The following is a 19,443-nucleotide window of genomic DNA, read 5'->3' on the forward strand; positions in this document are numbered from 1 at the left end:
AAGGCTTTAAGCGGGTAGCAGGTTGGAAGCCAGCCAGAATCCCTAGACTAGAGATTCACATGCAATTAATACAACAGTGTCCTAAGTATAGTGTGGATTTGTATAGTGTAGATTTGCAACTAGTTTTCAGGTAATGAGGTCAGAATCAATTGTATTGACATATTTTTCTGTCAAACATTTCCCTACTCAGTGGTTGCATCTACACATGCAATTAATGCACCTGAATTTACTGTGCAGTAAATTTAGGCTCATTAAAGTGGTCCCAGGCACACATCTACATGTACACCTGTGTTGGAAGCAAATTTGGCCAGACAGGAGCAGCCCAGTCCAGGGCTGTGCCTGTCCTGCTGTGCCCCCTGCAGCAGCCAGGGGGAGCTCCAGGCTTCCCTGCCGACATTGTGGGCAGCCCTGGGCTGGCAGGGGTCATGAGGCTCTCCCCAAGCACTGGAGGGCAGGGGGAGCTGTCCCCAGCTCCGGGGGCAGCTTCCAGCTACATGGAGCTTAGGATCACAGCCTGGCTCAGCAGCGCTGGCTTGGGGTGATGCCCCGTGTCTGAGCAGCAGCAGTGCCCTGGTCTCTCACCTCACTTTGCAGGTGGTGGAGGAGGTTGGGATGAACTTGCTAAATCAGTCCATCATCAAGAAAGGTAAGGAGGCATTCATCTGTATGGTGGTCTCAGGCCCTGCTCTGGTTTCCAAGGCTGGCTCTTGGTGAGTGCCACCTCTGCACCTGGGGGTTTGCTCTGTCTCCCAAGGCACTCAGTTGGAGGGAGGGCAGCAATGAGCTGGGATCCCCAATCTCATGCCCCATGGCATAGCACAGCACCCCCAGATGCCCCATCCTCCTCTGCCATGGGGGAGACATGAGTCCCCCTAGTCCCAGAGCTCCTCAGCTCCTGGCTCCCCCAGGCACTGGGCATTGCTGTTTGGGCACAGGTCATTGCCCCAAGGCAGGGCCACCAGGCCAGGCTGCAATCCCAATCCTGAGCTCTGTGCAGCTGGGAGCTGCTGGTGGAGCTGGGGACAGCTCTCCCCACCCTCTGTGACTCCCTTCTGCCTAGTTTAACTGAGAGGAATTTGCTCCTGGTCAGTGTCTGCATGTGCACTTCAATGCATTAGTTTAAAGCACCATATTCTAATACTTGGATTGATGTGACTGGGGGGTGAGGTGGTGGCCAGAAGCTCCACCCACAGGCCGCTTACATCATTGGTCCACCCTGTGCCTAGGGCAGTCTATCCTGCCTCTCCTGCCATGCCTTTGATGTTACAATAATGGTTGTTAATGTGCGGGAGGCTGCCCATTCTACTGCCCAGAGGCCAAGGGCTTAAATACATGGCTCCAAACCACCCCTACACAATGTCCTGTACCTCACAGATAGTATCCAATCACTACTATAACTCCCCTGGCCACTTTGCTGGGTGCACTCGGTGTATGGCCTATATTTGGCATCAGGACCCACTGTGTGGACCTTGGTCTCCTGGCCCTTTCTCCAAGCCACTCTCAGCCCATCACTGGGGCCACTACTCCACCCCTCGCTGGGCTCCTGGCCTAAAGCCCCTTGGGTCTGAGGCCCCACTCAGTGGGTCCTGGCCCCTGTCTCAGGCCCCACTCTCTATGGGCCTGGTCCCTGCCTCAGGCCCAACTTTATGAGCCTGGACCCTGTGTTTTTCTGTTGGGGTATCCCCCCAGCATTTCCCCTCCATGGGGTATCCTCAAGGCAGCAGAGCATGAGGTTCTACAGCACCCCATCCTTGCCTTTCACTGGGGAGGCCCAGGTGTGGCATTTCCTGGAGACTGCCCTGCCACCGGCAGCCCCACCACACAATTCAACCTCATCAGGGTGGAGTTTCAGGTCTTACCCAGGACCAATAGGAACCTCCTCCATCCCCATAGTTCCTACCCTAACCTCCATGTGTTCCAGAAGCTGCTTTCCATAGGTTGTGCAATGTTATTTCACTGGTTCCCTAGATATAACTGCTGGCTCTGCTCCTAGGTCCTGGGCTTATAGCCTGCTTCTACCCTGCTCTGGCTGCTCCACAGCCTGTTTAAACCTCTTAAAGTGGCAGGCACAACTTGTGCTCTGACACACTCAGTACTAGCAAACACTGCTTTGAATTAATCTACTGCACAGTAATTGCTGCACACATATAGACAGTGACACTTTACTGCTCATTAGATTAGTCTAATGTATAGTAAAGCATCTCATGTAGGCATGCCCAGTATAAATAACTATCTTCTACAATAATGCTGAGTCCAGACCAGAACAGTGGATCTGAATCCACATTCTTTGTAACAGCTCACGTCTTGGATGTAGTTCAACCTTTCTGGCTTGTGCTTATTTCTTGTCTGTGTTGTGGTTTTAGAAGTTGATACAGCAAATATGTGACATTTGTTCTCCTTTAACTTGTTTTAGGGATTTTAGAGATTTGAGAATTCCATCACAGCTTGAAAATAGTATAATGCAGAGAACAACTCAAGAGGAATAACAACAGGCATTCTGTATGGAAATGTCCATGCCTGGGAAAACACTATTTATTTGGAGTCTCCTAAAGGGTAAGGACGTTATGGATGTTAAGGCAAAGACACTTGTGGTTATTCATGGGATAGTCACATGAAACCCTTGGGGAACAGCAGAGCAGAAACACCATTTCCTCAATGAATTTTACAAAATAATACGCCTCTTCTAAACTTTAGGAATGAATTTATTTCCTTCCACAAGGATTCTGTTCCAAGCATAAGGAGACAGACAATTTAAGAATCTCAGTATGTTGATATCAAAGGTCTAGCTGAAGAAATGCAAACAAGTATTTTCTACTTTTTTTTCCCTATATCTCTATATATGAAAACTATAGAAATAAAAACTAGAAAATACTTGTTTGCAATTCTTATACTGAGTAGGGAAAGGCTTGACAGAAAAAGATGTTAATGCAATTGAATCAGAACTCATTACCTGAAAACTAGTTCCAAATCCACAATGCTTTTATATATGTATGTGGGATGTATGTGTTTACAGAAATACACACACACACACACACACACACACACACACATCCATTAAGCAAACAAAATAAAACATTAAGAATCTTTCCTATGCACTGTCTTACATTTTTCAGTTGGATGGACACCTGTATTTGTTATAGTGAGTACACCAGAGCACAGTTTCAAAGGCACATAATATTACAGTCTATTCTGTGACAGTACCATCTATTCAGAATATATAAACTAGTCAACACATTTGTCATTTAGCTATATCAATGGATAATTCATCAAAATTCTGGAACAAGGGGACAGAACTTTAGGTTATTATCCTTTGACAGTAGATCAGAAGATCAGCAACTGCAGCTCCCTTTGCAGTGTACATCTTTTCCTTATGGGGCTGGTTTGCTACAACCTGTGCTAAAAAGTCTTAGCTAGTGTAAATAGAAGCTTGTGGTACAATCCTGAATTACACGAGTTAAGGATAATGCCTCAAATGGTATGCAAAATCTGTAGTTCTGTATCTTTTAATTAAGAAGGTAAATGTGGATAAATAAGTTAAAGCAGATCCTGGCTGATTCACAAGTCTCATTTAATCCTGAATTTTATTCTTAAAAGTATAATGGTAAAGTGTTCACTTAAAACTAGCTAATTTTGCTGCCTGAGTAATGTTATAATGCCATGTGTTTAAACAGGCATCCCTTCATACTATAAATGTTCTGTAGTGGTTGTTTGTTAATGTGTAGGGCCAAATCATAAGATCCTGTAAATCATCATAGCTATGCTGAACTAAGCTGATTCACCCCACATGCACTTCTGGCCCTATCTGGCCCTACGTGTTCTGCTGATAGGCAATAACGACACTGCCCCTTTCACTTACAGAAAAGTAGAAATACCTTTTGGGATAGCCAGTGCCTGGTCCACTGCTGAAGTCCCACTTATATCCTATTTCCTGGGGCTTAGACAGTGCTAGGCCTTGTGCTGGATCTCTGTTCAAGGGTGGATTTTACCTATGGGGAATAAGAAGCAAGAACAGATGGATTTGGAACAAACAAAGAACCTTTTTATGCCAATATTTCAATAATAAGCAATGAGTGGAGAAACTCCCTCAGAGAACAGCTGAAGTCGAAGCAGAATTGATTCTTTATAGAATGTTTTTCTCAGTTATTTTATTTTCTTCATAGATGTCACATGCACTTTAAACCCCCACCTAGAGAAACTGGAACAGTTTTCTTTTTGTCTGACCTGGCTCTAATTGATCCGTTTGTTTGCTGCAAAATACACTAGAAAACAATCTATGTTCAGCAAAGGAATACTGCTCTGCATGTGTGCATGTAAGCCTCTCATATGGTTTCACTGCTCTCTTAAAAAAGGTTAACAACATTGAAACCTCTGTAGCTGCCAGTCAGCAAATAGGCATTTGAGCCTATCTTGGTAGGACACTAAACAAAATGCAGGAAAACAGTAGTTCTCTGCCTTTTTTAAATGATATTTCTTTTTGTAAACCTGCTCTTTCCTGAGTAGTTCTAACAGATTAAAAAATCTGTGCTTATACAGCTGCATGTGGAAATGTCATCAGCATACACACACCAAATCCTAGGCACAGGCAAGTGTAAAGTATGTATGTGTGTACATTAGGCACCTGTGCCATAAAAATCTATACATGCAAAATTAGAAGGGCAATCGTAGAGACCAGGCTAAAGTCCCTAGTCCATAGGGTATTACCCAGATGCCATGTTAAACTCATTACACAAATGATTTAAGTATCATTACAGTTAAGTAGGCTCCACTTTAAAGGCAGCAGATGCTCCTAAAATCAATTTTGGACCTTACCAGTGCCAAGGGAACTTTTCAGTGTGACTGCTGATATTTGTAAGGTAATGAACTGGAAAGATGTAAGCTGTTGGAGTAATACATTACCACCTTGGAGCAGAGAAAAAAACTTTTATCACAAGAAACACATCCTGTTCACTTTAAGGTTTTCCAAGTGATCATAATAGATCCTGTGAATCTTATTATACAGGTCAGCCTTCACCAAGGAAGGATTGCTTTTGAAAAGCCCTCCAGTCTTTGCAGAAGATATCTGATGTGCCTAGTCACTGACAGTAGCAATCAAATGTATCCAGCTAGTATATATCAATAATCATACATTGACCTCAATGGAGTAACATTAGCAAAAGACATGGGCTATCCCTGGACTAATTCATGATTTTAACTTGTTTGGTAGCCATGAAACCTAAAGACTGGCTGAATTTCTGGTATCTGAGACAGTTGCTAAAACTTGCTAGATCGTTGCTTTAGGTACCACCATGAAGTGTCTGATCAGCTCCCCATAAAAATAGGAAGGCAAAAATAAAACAAATTCCTAATAGGTTGGTGTAGATTCATAGATTGTAAGGCTGGAAGGGACCTGGGAAGATCGTTGGGTCCAGCCCTCTGCACTGTGCAGGAAAGACAACTGGAGTCAGGTGACCCCAGCAAGGTGCCCATCCAGTCTCCTCTTGAAGATTTCCAGGGTAGGCAATTGCACCACTTCTGGAGGGAGCTTATTCCATAGTCTGGACACTCTAATTGTGAAGAAGTTTTACCTAATGTTGAGCCTGAAATGGCCTTTCAGGAGTTTGTGGCCATTACTCCTGGTTTTCCCCATGTTTGCCCTGGTGAACAGTTGTTCACTGAGCCCTTGATGTATTCCCCTGATGTAGTGATAAGCTGCTACCAAGTCCCCTCCCAGCCTTCTCTTTTCCAGGCTGAAAAGTCCCAGGTCCCTCAGCCTTTCCTCATATGGCTTGCTGTGCAAGTCTCTGATTGTATGGGTGGCCCTTCTCTGGACTCTCTCAAGCTTTATCACATCCTTGTTAAACTCCAGTTGGGGTCTCACCAATGCTGAGTAGAGCATAAGAATCACTTCCTTGATTTTGCTGGCGATGCATCGGTTGACGCATGCCAGAGTATTATTTGCCCTGCTGACTGCAGCATCACACTACCGGTTCATATTCATGCTGTGGTTTATTGTTACCCCAAGGTCTCTTTAATTCATGGTGCTGGTCAGTTTGGTGCTGCCAAGCCTGTAGGCATGTAGGGGGTTGTTCATTCCCAGGTGGAGCACTTTACACTTCTCAATGTTGAACTTCATCTGGTTCCAACTTGCCCAGCTTGCTAGCCTGTCCATATCCACCTGTATCTGTAGCCTGTCTTCAAGTGTGACCACATTTCCCCGTAACTTGGTGTCATCTGCAAACTTGTCCAGCGAGCTCTTCACCCCCACATCCAAATCAGTGATAAAGATGTTGAAAAGTACTGGACCAAGCACCGACCCCTGTAGCACATTGCTGCCCACTTCTTGCCAGGATGACATAGATCCATTCATTAGGACTCTCTGGGTCCTACCCCATAGCTGGCTTCTTACCCACCTAACTGTCTTGCAGTTAAGTCCACAATCCTCCAATTTTCTCATGAGAACCTTGTGGGACACCAGATCAAAGGCTTTTTGGAAATCAAGATATATAAAGTCAACCTCCTGTCTCTTATCCAGGTGGCGAGTTACCTGATCATAAAAGGAGATGAGGTTGGTAAGACGAGACCTGCCTGCGATGAAGTCATGCTGGCTGTCATTCAGAATCCTTCCTTCTGCAAGCCTATTGCACATAGACTCCTTAATGAATTTTCCCAGGATTTTGCCTGGGATAGAAGTTAGGCTAATTGGCCTATAGTTACCCAGGTCCTCCCTCTTACCCTTCTTGAAGATGGGCACAACATTGGCCCTCTTCCAGTCCTCAGGGACCTCTCTGGAGTGCCACAAGTTTGGAAGAGTTTTGCCAGGGGCTCTGCGATGACTTTGACTAGCTCCTTCAGCACTCTTGTATGGAATTCATATGGTCCTGCTGACTTACATATGTCTAATTTCTTTAATTGATCACATACCAATTCTACAGCAATAGTAGGAAGGCAGTCATTCTTGCCCTGCTTCTTCTATACCCTATCTGGCATGATTTTTCCCTTGGCCTGGTGAAATACCGAAGCAAAGTAGTCGTTCAGGAGTTCAGTTTTCCCCTGAGTGCCGGCAACCAGCTGTCCTGACTTGTTGAGCAAAGGCTCCACACTTCCGTTTTCCTCCTATTCCCTACGTACCTAAAGAAGAACTTCTTGTTGTCCTTGATTCCCATTGCTAATCTAAGGAATGCAACCGATCTGACTTGGCTGAGTGTTCCTCCCAAGAGACGTCCGGATAACTGCATGTACAGCCTCTGCCAGTTCTCAGGGAAGCTCTAGATAAAGTTCCTCCCCTTGGTTTGGTGACCTGTAGTATACACCAACAGTTAGGTGTCTCTTGCTGCCCCCCTCCCATTTCCCACGCACCGGAGCTTGACCCACAGGGTTTCAAGCCATTCTGCTTTGGAGCCATTCTGCTAACTGCACCTTGTTGTGCATTTACAGATACATCACAAGCAGGTCAAAGGAGGTGATTCTTCCCCTCTATGCAGCACTGGTCAGGCCACAGTTGGAGTACTGCATCCAGTTCTGAGTGCCGCACTTCAAGAGGGATGTGGCTAACCTTGAGAGGGCCCAGAAGAGGCCCACTTGCATGGTCAGGGGGCAGCAGGCCAGGCCCTACAAAAATAGACTAAAGGGCCTGAATCTATTCAGCCTCCACAAGAGAAGACTGAGAGGGGATCTGGTGGCCGTCTATAAACTCACCAGGGGGACCAGCGGAAAATAGGTGAGGTTCTGTTTCCCCTGGGGTAACAAGGAATAACGGCCACAAATTGATTGAGAGCAGGTTCAGGTTTGATATCAGGAGGCTTTACTTTACGGTTAGGGCTGCCAGGCTCTGGAATGGGCTCCCAAGGGAGGTGGTGCTCTCCCCTATCTTGAGGGTCTTCAAGAGGAGGTTGGATAGATATCTGGCTGGGGTATTATGATCCCAGCACTTGTTCTTGCCCACGGCAGGGGGTTGGACTTGATGATCTGTTCAGGTCCCTTCCGACCCTAGAAACTATGAAACAACGGAGCTGATGTTGGCTTCCAAGAAGGTGTGCTGTTCCTTCACACAGAGAGCTACATCTCCACCTTTCTTCCCTACTTTCTATGCAAGGCATAGCCTAGAAGGCTTTTTGTGGCTACGCTCCAATCATGTGAGGAGTCCCACCAGGTCTCCATAATCCCTACTAGGTCATAAGGCCCACTAGAGAGCAGGAGGGCTAGCTCCTCCTGCTTGTTGCCCATGTTCCTGGCATCAGTGTACAGGCAGCTGAGTCCTCCTATTGAGACCCTTGGCTTCCTGCCATTCTGAAGTGGAACTATTCCCTCATCTCCCACAAGACTGGTTTTCTTAATGTCCCTATCTATGGAGCTTTCTTGTCTGTCAGTTCACGGGCAAGCTCCAGTCAATGTTTCCCGGCCCCTACCCAGCAATCTTAGTTTAGAACCCTATCTAGAAGATCGGCCATTTTGGCTGAGAACAGGGACTTACCTCTCCATGTGAGGTGGATGCTGCCCCTTCCCAGGAGTCCTCTATCCCTGAAGTGCATGCTGTGGTTTCGGAAGCTGAGGCCTTCATGGTGGCACCACCACTGGAGTCATCGGTTGACTTCTCTGTCCTAATGGATTTTCTAAACCTAACCTAAGTTAAATAGCTAGCCTATGGCATGTTCTTCAGTTGGTTCTGCACTTCCACACATACAATATAGATATGTATATTTGGTTACAGATATGTATATTTGGTACACAGATGTTTCTATAGTTTAGCTACTCAGAGAGTAGGCAGCATTTTAAAGGCAAAGGGGGAGAATTCCCTAAAGATATACAGAAAAAAGACAGTAATTATCTTACTTTCTTTGCCAGTGCCCTCCTCTGCATTGTGTTACAGAAATAGATGGTTACTGTCAAATAATATAAAGATGGGAAAGAGCCAGGAAGCCTACAATTATTTCTATACTTTACTGATAAGTTAATCAAATATTTTATGCATGGGGTACTTTTTACTTACTTTTTATTATTTCATGTCTTGAAAAGAAAGTGCACACTTTGCTACTTGGACTTGAAAGGTCTCTTCTTGCATTGTAGCCTCTACAGAATTTTAGGGCCTTATTCATAGATTCATAGATGTTAGGGTCGGAAGGGACCTCAATAGATCATCGAGTCCGACCCCCTGCATAAGCAGGAAAGAGTGCTGAGTCTAGATGACCCCAGCTAGATACTCGTCTAACCTCCTCTTGAAGACCCCCAGGGTAGGGGAGAGCACCACCTCCCTTGGGAGCCCGTTCCAGATCTTGGCCACTCGAACTGTGAAGAAGTTCTTCCTAATGTCCAATCTAAATCTGCTCTCTGCTAGCTTGTGGCCATTGTTTCTTGTAACCCCCGGGGGCACCTTGGTGAATAAATACTCACCAATTCCCTTCTGTGCCCCCGTGATGAACTTATAGGCAGCCACAAGGTCGCCTCTCAACCTTCTCTTGCGGAGGCTGAAAAGGTCCAGTTTCTCTAGTCTCTCCTCGTAGGGCTTGGTCTGCAGGCCCTTGACCATATGAGTTGCCCTTCTCTGGACCCTCTCCAGGTTATCCGCATCCTTCTTGAAGTGTGGCGCCCAGAATTGCACGCAGTGCTCCAACTGCGGTCTGACCAGCGCCTGATAGAGGGGAAGTATCACCTCCCTGGACCTATTCGTCATGCATCTGCTGATGCACGATAAAGTGCCATTGGCTTTTCTGATGGCTTCGTCACACTGCCGGCTCATGTTCATCTTGGAGTCCACTAGGACTCCAAGATCCCTTTCCACCTCTGTGCCACCCAGCAGGTCATTTCCCAGGCTGTAGGTGTGCTGGACATTTTTCCTCCCTAGGTGCAGCACTTTGCATTTCTCCTTGTTGAAATGCAACAAGGAGAATGGAACAAGGCAATGTAATGCCTTGTTACACCTTATGCTAAAAGCTTCCTGGTCACCAGGGATCCTGGTTTTCTCTCTTTAAAAATCACAACTTCTCTGATCAAAACCTGCAAAATCCATGTTTTTACATAATTAAAATGAAATGCCACTATATATAGGTATCAGGTGGCCCCCCAGCTGCCAGGGCTATGGGGCCTGGGACTGGGGTCCACAGCCCCATGCCCCTCTCAGCATCACCCAAGCTCTGGTTGCCACCCATGGGAAGTGGCGGTGGCTGTGGTGGAGTGGAGTATGAAGCCTGGCTCCCCCTCCCCCATGGGCAACATGGCTGGAGTACAGCCTGTGGTGGGGCCAGATGCAGGCTGCCCACTATGGACTCTGGGCTCCCTGTTCTGCTGCCCTTCCCCCATGGCCTCTGTAGCCCAGTGCACAAGACCTAGAATGGCAGGGCAGAGCAGAGTTGGGCAGTGAAGCTTATTGCCACCACTGGGAACTCTGTACCACCATGGTGAGGTGCCCCCTGCCCACTCGGCAGCAGTGGGGGGCACATCTTCATGCCACCAGCCCCACTGCTGCTGGGTAGGCAGGGGGCACCTCACCATGATGGCACAGGGCTTGCAGTGGTGGCACCAAGCTTCCCTGCCCCATTCTGCCCTGCCATGCTGGGTCCCACCCACTGGGCTGTGGATATTCCTGGGGAAAGGCAGCAGGGTGTGGAAGCCAAGCCTGCAGCAGGTAGCCCACATCCATCCCACACACAAATCTGGGGGGCATGTGCCCCCCATACCTTCCCAGGAGTGTGCTCAGTGGCAGGGAACCAGCCCCCATCAGCTCCCCCAGACAAGCTGCCCACAGCCAAATCCCACTCCTTGCCCGGGCCCTGCAGCCACACATTCCAGCCCCCAGCCCAAAGCTCTATGTACCACCCCAGCTGGGCAGCAGCCCCAGTCCCAGCCCCAGCCCCAGCCCCAGCCCTGCCCAACTCCCTCCCTTCCTCACTATGGGGGCCTCAATCCCCATGCCCCCTGCCACATCTATGACAGCTGCTCTGCATGCTGTCTGGCAGCCATGTGCGTGTGTACATGTGCACATGCACATGGTGCTTCCTGCTGATCGCCCTCCACCCACTCCCCTCCAGCCCCTTGCAGGCTGGAACTCAGCCAGCCTACAAGGTAAAACCCACTGTTTCCTGTGTTTTTCTCCTTTAAAGGAGAAAATCCAGGTTTTTCTCCTTAACATGAGAAAATCTGGGTTTTCCCATGTTTTCCCATGGTGAATGGAAAATCTGGATCCCTCATGATCACTTTCTTCTCTTCCAAATGCTTAGAAATGGATTCCTCGAAGACCTGCTCTATGATTTTTATGGGGACAGAGGTGAGGCCAACTGGTCTTGAATTCTCCCTCTTTCCTTTCCCTTGCTTGATGGATTTCCTCACCTCATGAAGGGTTGGAGGGATTCTGAGATTGTTTCTGACTGGGTGTTGTGGGATGGAGTTGAGAGCACTCTCATCAGCAACAGAATCTCAATTGAGAAGGTCTTTGAAATGCTTATTCTAATGGGTACTGATGTGTCCCCTTTTCTTGATCAGGTCTATTCCATCCTTAGGTCTCAAGGGGGATAGTCCCTGAGTGCTTGGACCATAATTGGCTTTGGTGGCATTGAAAAAAACCTGTGCTTATGGTGAATGTCAGTGAACTGTTGAATCTCCTTTGCCTTGTCTTCCTACCCTCTGTTCTTCATATCTCAGGTCCTCCTTTGGACCTCTGCCTTGACTTGTTGGAGATTTGATTGCAGAAGAAAGAATAGTGGAACATCAAGACCATTAAAAAGAAACATTCATACCTGTGAAGTAAAGAGAAATTAGCAGGAATCAGGTAGACTTTAATGAGCGATGAAGTAATTTGACTTCCCCAGTGCTTCCTGAATAGAAATACCACATCCCCACCCAGGCAGTTGGTTTAAAGTGTGAGCAGAGCAGGGATCAAAGAGAAGCCTGGATCCTCTTCTGAGGGTAGTGGCTTATTTCTTGTACATTACATAAAAAAGCTTTCTTAAGATTGCAAAGCACTCAAAAATTAGAAAATGTCAAAATTAATATAACTTGAACAACCTTATTTGGCTGTTTTGTACAGCTACAGTTTGATACTGTCTTCAGTCACATTGTCACATATTATTTTTAATGCAAGGGAAATGTCAGTTTTAAACAAATGTGGTAAGTCCAACTATTAGATTGCTTACTTGCGACAGCCAACATATATGGTTAAGAGGGGCTGGATTTTTAAAATTTCTCTTTGTAGATCGCCTTTGAAATCCTTGCATTGTGGTGAACAATTGTCTGATCTTAATGCTAAATAACCACAGATAAGTATTTTTAAATATGGAAGTGCAGAGTGCTATGTGCTGAACTTAGTTATTTTAAGATATGCATCTCATATGAAAGAGTATCTTACCTAGGAGAATGGATACCTAAAAATGGATAGGGAAAAGGATTCTACCCATTTCCGTGTCAGAAAGTGTCATTGTCAATGATGATTTCAGAAGTTGTTTATTGCATTCATTATTTAAAATTCTTATTGAATAGCTCTTGTAAGAGGTGCTGAATTCTGATTTTGATTAAATGGGTGCTATTCTTTTCCACATATATTATGCTTTTTTCAGCTCTGCAACAGAATTAGTTCCATGGTTTCTCTCAGAATTTTAACGTGAGCTATTTTTCCAGACAGATATTCAGACAGCATCCAAACAGCTAAACACTCTTGTAACTTTGATGAAAATATTTGTATTCCAGGATGGTGCTACAAAACACCACACTATAACCAGCTACAAAACAATGGTATTCTTCTGCTGACAGCTACTCAAGAGAGGAATTACACTGGAATCACCCTCTCTTGGACTGTTATGGCCACTAGATTTTGGGATTTACTTTAAAGTAAACTACACTATGCAGATAATATTTCAAGTGTAGATGGGGAAAGTAATAAAAATATAGGAAGACATGATAATAGCATATTGGGGGGAGGGGGAGGAGGAGATGAACAGAGAAATGAAGAGTGCCTGATTCAGCCTTTTACTTTGAAGTATAAAATGAAATGTTCAGGAATATTGTGAAAGGATGTTCGTATGTCAGAACTACTGCCAGCAGTTGACTTGCATTAACAAAAGTGGTATTTGTTCCTTTCTGTATTTCTTAATTTATATTCCTAATATTGCTTATCTGGGATTACCATATGACACAAACAGCTGGTCTTAATTCCACCCTGTTGTATCACTGTGACTTTCTCATTCTTGTCTACAAAAGTTTCTCTTTAAATAAGTTCAGCCTTTTTTGTTATTCTCATAGAGGTGACTTTTTCCTGTATAGTCCAACATTGGCCAGATCCTGGTCTCTACTCTGGTTCCTCCTATACAACTTAAGTGCATGCTTAGTTTTAAGCATATGAGTAAGGCTGTCCTGAACTGCAATTTATTTTTCAGAATTGTATATTATGAAGGCTATTTAAGAGGACCCAAGAGGGGGACTTATTTTGGATTATTCAGGGTCAAAACCCTAGGTGGTCTGTCTAACCTGAGGCAGAAGTCCAGTGATGACTGCCATGAATCCATTATCAGCCACTTGCATGGTTGTTTTAATCATTACAAGGCTGCCCATCTGTAGATAAAACAGCATAGCAGAAAGGAGAAACTTGCATATGAAATAACAAGAAAGAGAAAAGCAAGGGGGGACAGCCAAACTTGGATGTGAAACCTGTGGCTGAGGTGGACAAGGCAGGATGCTTAGCAAATTGTAGTTCATCAAGCTAGTCAGCACCATTCCTAGCTTGGCTTTGATCAGATCTATCCCTCCCATGGGTCTTAAGAACAATGATCTGTACAGACCATGAACCCCTCAAATGGTCAATGGGCTGATCCTGGAAAATGAGCTGGGGCAGCACCCCCCAGGCTCAGGTATAGAGGCACACTATATGGGCGGCCCTGAGAGGGGGGAGCATACCTCCCTCAAACAACCATAGTGCTTAACACCCAAGATAAGCCATATAGAACCACCCTCTGCTCAGACATCCATCAAATTCCTGTTTCAGAGTGAAGGCCTTAAGTGATGGCAGCAGAGACCTAAGGGCCTTGACCTTTGTCTCCCCAAATGACCATCAATGCTTAATAGTCACAAGAGCTGGACACCTCCCAGCTGGGGCTATTCAATGGACTTAAGGGAAGGCCTCAACACACAGCCAGCCCAAATGACTGTCAGTACTTAACACCCTATGTGGGCCATGAGCACCACCTCCAGCCCAGAGGGGGCTTGACAGTTGGTCTCTGCCAGCCAGTCTCAACAGTGGCTAGGGTCTGCAAACACTATACCATGTGGTCAATGGTCATTAGTTGCCTGGAGAAAAGAGGGCACCTGCAGATGGTGCTCTTATTCAGAATGTGAGGACCGATACTGTTCGCCCCAAGCATATGCCACTCCTATACCATGTGGCAGTGGTTATAGCTGACAGCTGAGGCTGTCAGCAAAGAGGGTTTGCACTATGGGTATTCCCAGATGTTAGTGAGGTGCTCTGGGGATTGGGGAACTGCTCCCCAGCTGACTGCACCAGATTCAGAGACCACCCCCCACATTAGCCTGCTTTGGGAACTATAGGCAGCTATTGGGCTCAATCCTGCTGCGGCCATGTAACCATCACCATTTCAGGAGCCACCTCCATCTTAATAGAGCTATATTCAGTGGATATTTTGTTCAAGTTCCCAAAACAGGATATTTAAAGGATAAGAGTGGAACTGAGTGTTATAGCTAAATTACAAGAAAGGACCACTTTTTAATTATTCAGTTAGATGCATCAAAACAAATGTATAGCAAAGGGTGATCATTCCCTGGAAGTCTAGATGCTGGTGTGTGTAGTCCAAATCTACCATTAAATATCATGGTGTATAAGGGCAAAACTTATGACTTCACAAAAGATGTTAATTGGTGAAAGCTGGCAAAAATGTTAGGAGCAATAAGAGTGCTTTGCTGTTAGACTGACATCAGTAATTACTACTCTTCTGAGTTCTAAATAATCTTGGAAAATCTAAACACCATGCACACCACACATGCTTGGAGATTCTTAGCACACTGGATATTTTAGCTGTATCAGTTCAGACATATTTGGAAATCTTTCAAAAATGTCGATTCGAATCTGTCTAAGAATCTGTGTCAGACACCAGCTTGGCCATATTGTACAAAGTTATATAAAAATGCAGTCTTTTCCATGCCAATTACAAGAGCAAAAAGGAGATTCCTTGTTTCCTTCATGAAAGGAGATTCCTGACAATGAAAATGGTTATTGTTGTTCTGCAGTATGTCATCATTGCTAAATTATTTGTTTTCTTTGAAATATTTAACTCTGGTGTTGTATATTGTTAATGTTCAGAGATGCAAATAAGGTATTGCTGCACACATAACAAACACTCTTCCAGAAATGTACTATTCAGACCTTTAAAAAAACCAACAACAACGTATGCACATATAACCAATGGGATTTTTCCTTAGTGGTAGCACAAAGGAGTATGGCTTTTGAAGCAGGAAGACCAGGGTTCTATTTCGCTTTGCTTCTGAAGTTTCATATGGCTGGGATGTGTAGCATAGTGACAAATGTTACACCCCTTGCTCTATTGGTTTGAGAAATAGAATTTGAATACACATAAACTCCAAATACCCAATGATAAACTATATCTAACCAGCCAATATGGCCAGTAGCTGGTGTGTGTGTGTGTGTAGATTTGTATTATCTATTTGTGGTTGGAATCAGGACTAGTCTGAAAGTTCCAAAGTGCTTGTTTTCACTGCAAAGTTATCTCAAGTTATACTTTAGGTGTTGCCACTGACTCTTATCCACACCTGTACAGCTCCAGCTCAACTGTGGTGTATTACACTCAGGCTAGAAGAGGACTATAAGGATTGTAGGTTGAATCTCAAACGTTCCTGGTGCTCAAGCTGTAGTATGCTGTGTGGATGCAGCTAACCTACTTGAATGCTAGCTGTCTCCTGGGACTTCCCAAAATCCCCTGGGGTCTTTGTTGTGCTTATCTATGTAGACTGGAAGTTCTAGATCAGAGTTACACCAAGCTGTGATAAATACTCTACTTTGGAGATGTCCACCTTATCATGTAGTTTTCTACACGTGTCAAATGTGTTGAGTGCTCATATTGCAAATGACAGAACTCACAGTACAGTAACTCCTCTACAACATCCCTATTCCATCAGAAGGTGGACTGGAGTTATCTCAAGCATGCAGGCTGTGTGTACCTTCTAACACCTCCAGTACCTCAGATGATCTGTGCAGACCTGCAAGAGGAAGTGTAGACATGGCAGGTGCTAGCACTAACCACAGCCATCTCAGCTGAGGTAGAACAAGAACTACTGCTTGAATACAAACTCCCAGGATCCATGTAGGAGGGGATGAAGTAACAGATTAGGAAGAGGCATTGATTTGGGAGGATGAAGCAGGAGAACCCACATCACCTCAACTGGATGAGGAAAAGATGCATCACCACTGTTATAGAGGAGAGAGAATAGCATAAGGGGGGCATCATTACCTACTCAGGACCAATCTCTATTACGATGTTGTTTGATGTCACATACCAGAGGGTAAAACATACTATACAATGACCATTGTAGCCGCTCTTGACGGTAGAAAGATTTTTATTTCCTTCTTCCCTTCCTTCGCGTCCCGCACATTTATACACTACTCTTCCTAACAAAGGCCCAGGGCAGCTTACAATAAGAGGAAACTATTTTACAAAAGCAAGTAGAGTATTAAAATGCGATATAAAAAAAAACTCCCTAAATGATATCCCAGATTAGCCTTGCTTGCTAAATACTTGCCCAAATAAGAAGGTCTTACAGTGCTTCTGGAAGACGTCTCTGGTAGGCCTCAAGGGGGAGGAAGTTCTGAAGCCGAGGGGCAACTTCCAATCCATGTACAGTTAAAAATGGGTTCCAAGGAAGGAAAAAGTAATTTGAATCATGCCAGGAATGATTTCTTAGGATACACACTGCTTCATGTGTGCACAATGCAGAACATTAAGATAGTGTGAAAAATAGTATCAGGCACAGGGACAGGCACACAGCAACATGCGGTGGCTTCCCAAAATTGTGGAGAAATGAAAGGAGAGCAGGGTCAGTGGCAGCCTGTTCCCATTGGTGGAGACCCCAACAAGAGAAGCAGCCTGCTTGTTTTCTCCCCTACCTGTTCCAAGAGCACTTGTGAACTGCATACATTGTCATGTGCTTTTTCTCAAACTGGCATTAGCATTATAGTGCTTTCAGAGGCAACCAAGAATTTAAAAGAAAAAACACTGGCCTAGGATGCATGGCCATTGCATGGCCTGTGATGGCATTAAGCCTATTTGCAAAGCTCCTTGGAAACACAGATCCGGCATCTGGCTACCGTGGGTGGAAAGTATTTTGTCGGGGGGGAGAGGGAGGAAAGGGAGGGGGATGGAAGTGTTGCAAAGGCACATCAACGGTGGCTCTATGCTCCTGCATCCTAATTCAGCATCCTGTTTATACTGGCCTGAATTTTAGTCCACTCCTGGGTAATGATGCTGGAGAACATTTCATGCAGCAGGAAGTCTAACACGTCTGTCAGGCTTCTCAGCAGAGCAAACTTCCCCTTCTGCATGTCCTCACTTGTAGCTCACTAGTTCCCTCCAATCATTAATCTACCAGTCACCTGATAAAAAAAATCAGATCCGAGACAGAGGTGAATGTTTTTTTCTCTGAGAAGCAATTATTTGGAACAACTTTTTTGTTTTATCTGTACTCAGAGTTTTCAAGAAAATTCATGTCTTCTATTGCCATCCCACCTAAAACACCCAAGCTAGTACCATACTGGGTTCACAAGCCTGCTTTTTCAATGTAACCAAGTCCCAGAAATCCTTTTTATTATAATTTATAGACACACACACACTTTTGTATACTTTATATATAAGTGCATTTACATATAATATTTATTTAAAAATATATGATGATTGAGTCCTGGGTATGGCCATAAACTGCATCTGATTGGAGGGTTTGGGGGCAACATGGTGGGGCTACTCATGGCAGGGTAGCTTCTATAAAATACCACAAAGTTGTAACCTCCAGAGTACGGTGAGTATAGGGTGCCTCAAAACCCTACCCCTATTGCTTTGTGAGTACTTCTTGTTTGGAGAAAGGCTAAGGAACGTCATCCTGACAAAAATGCACCCTCGCTGAGGCATTAGGCAGTCAGCAGCAACTCTTATCTGTTGCTCTGTGGCAGAAGCGACAACCATCGAGGCACTGAACATCTGGACTTGGTCTGACCTTTGGATTCTGTCTCAGTGATTTACAGTGGGGATGATAGGTCTTGGGCAGCCTCCACTCCTCCATACTCTTGCCTAGGTGTATGCAACTAAGGTCTTGGTAACTAGACCTTTTACAAGTACACCATGATCCAGAGGATCAACACTTGCCTACTATATGATGACAATATCTAAAATATTACATAAAATAAATTATACAGTTGATCCAATAAAACATATCACCCACAACTATCCTTGCCTCATAAAATATTTAATATAATATATGAATGTACACATATCTCTACAACTGTGTGAATGCATATGCATCTTTGTGTATATATACACATACATACATACAAACTTGATGTTTCGCCATGGAAGACAGACCAAAAATCCCAGGACTGAGCAGTTTCAGAAAAGAGAAAGGCAGAGGCAGAGAAGAAAGAGCAAGGAGTCAAAAACTGCAATTTCTTCTTTGTTATGCCAAAAGTAAAGGAGTGAAACTTAATTCTTTGCTCCTGGATAGAAACATACAATATTATTTCGATGATTTTCTGCCCTTTTCTGAACGTTTTGTGAAGAAGAGATGAACAAAGCTTTTCTCTAGTTGCAGTATAGCTTCTGCATCGTCTATGACAAATGGATGCCATTCTAGACGATAAAATGGTGAGTGTGAACTCATAAGGGTGCCTTCAGTAAAGAGTTTGTGTAGAATAATATCTCTATACTAGCATTTCATTCTATGTTCTCTTAACAAACAATGTTGTGTTAGATTTCTAGACTGGAAGAACTACTACATAAAACTTGTAACCCCTTTATGGATCTTGAGAAAAAAATATTCACAAAAGATGTAGGTGTTAAATGATATAAATGGGACCTAACATGTATAGTGTGCTGTATGAAAGAGCTTTCTTTCTGTCTTACTGGGCACGTTTACATGAGATGCTAACTGCACAATAGCCAAATAATACTGTGCAGGAGTGTATCACAGCACTAACAGTGCTAATACGCAACTGTCCAGTATTATTAGGCTACTGCACAGAAGTGTCACTTAAAAGGTGTTAGCCTGCTCTGCTGTGATGAAGTCCTCCATCCTTGGGGTCCCTATGATTTATAGGAAAAGAGCTAGGAGTTAAATGAACAGGATGCAAAGAGCTTTTTACCTGTATGCAAGATTTTTTAAAGGTATTGAAATGTTTATCCTGTCACTTTGGTTACAGAAAAGGTGGAGACTTTGTTTGTTTCTGTGGTTGGTTGATTAATTTGGGGTTTTTTG

The 19,443-nt window shown here is 44.5% G+C and overlaps 1 protein-coding gene across 1 annotated transcript in view; it reads left to right on the forward strand.

Annotated features, from left to right (window-relative positions):
• The window catches only part of FSIP1 (fibrous sheath interacting protein 1), a 255,856-nt gene extending 252,302 nt beyond the window's left edge, over positions 1-3,554 (forward strand). Inside the window, exon 16 of the transcript XR_002093174.2 lies at positions 2,414-3,554. The gene's annotated coding sequence lies outside the window, so the exon portion shown is untranslated. The remainder of the gene's footprint in view (positions 1-2,413) is intronic.
• The last annotated feature ends 15,889 nt before the right edge of the window (positions 3,555-19,443 follow it).

Source organism: Alligator mississippiensis, chromosome 2, assembly GCF_030867095.1.
Source record: "Alligator mississippiensis isolate rAllMis1 chromosome 2, rAllMis1, whole genome shotgun sequence".
Classification (NCBI taxonomy): domain Eukaryota; kingdom Metazoa; phylum Chordata; order Crocodylia; family Alligatoridae; genus Alligator; species Alligator mississippiensis.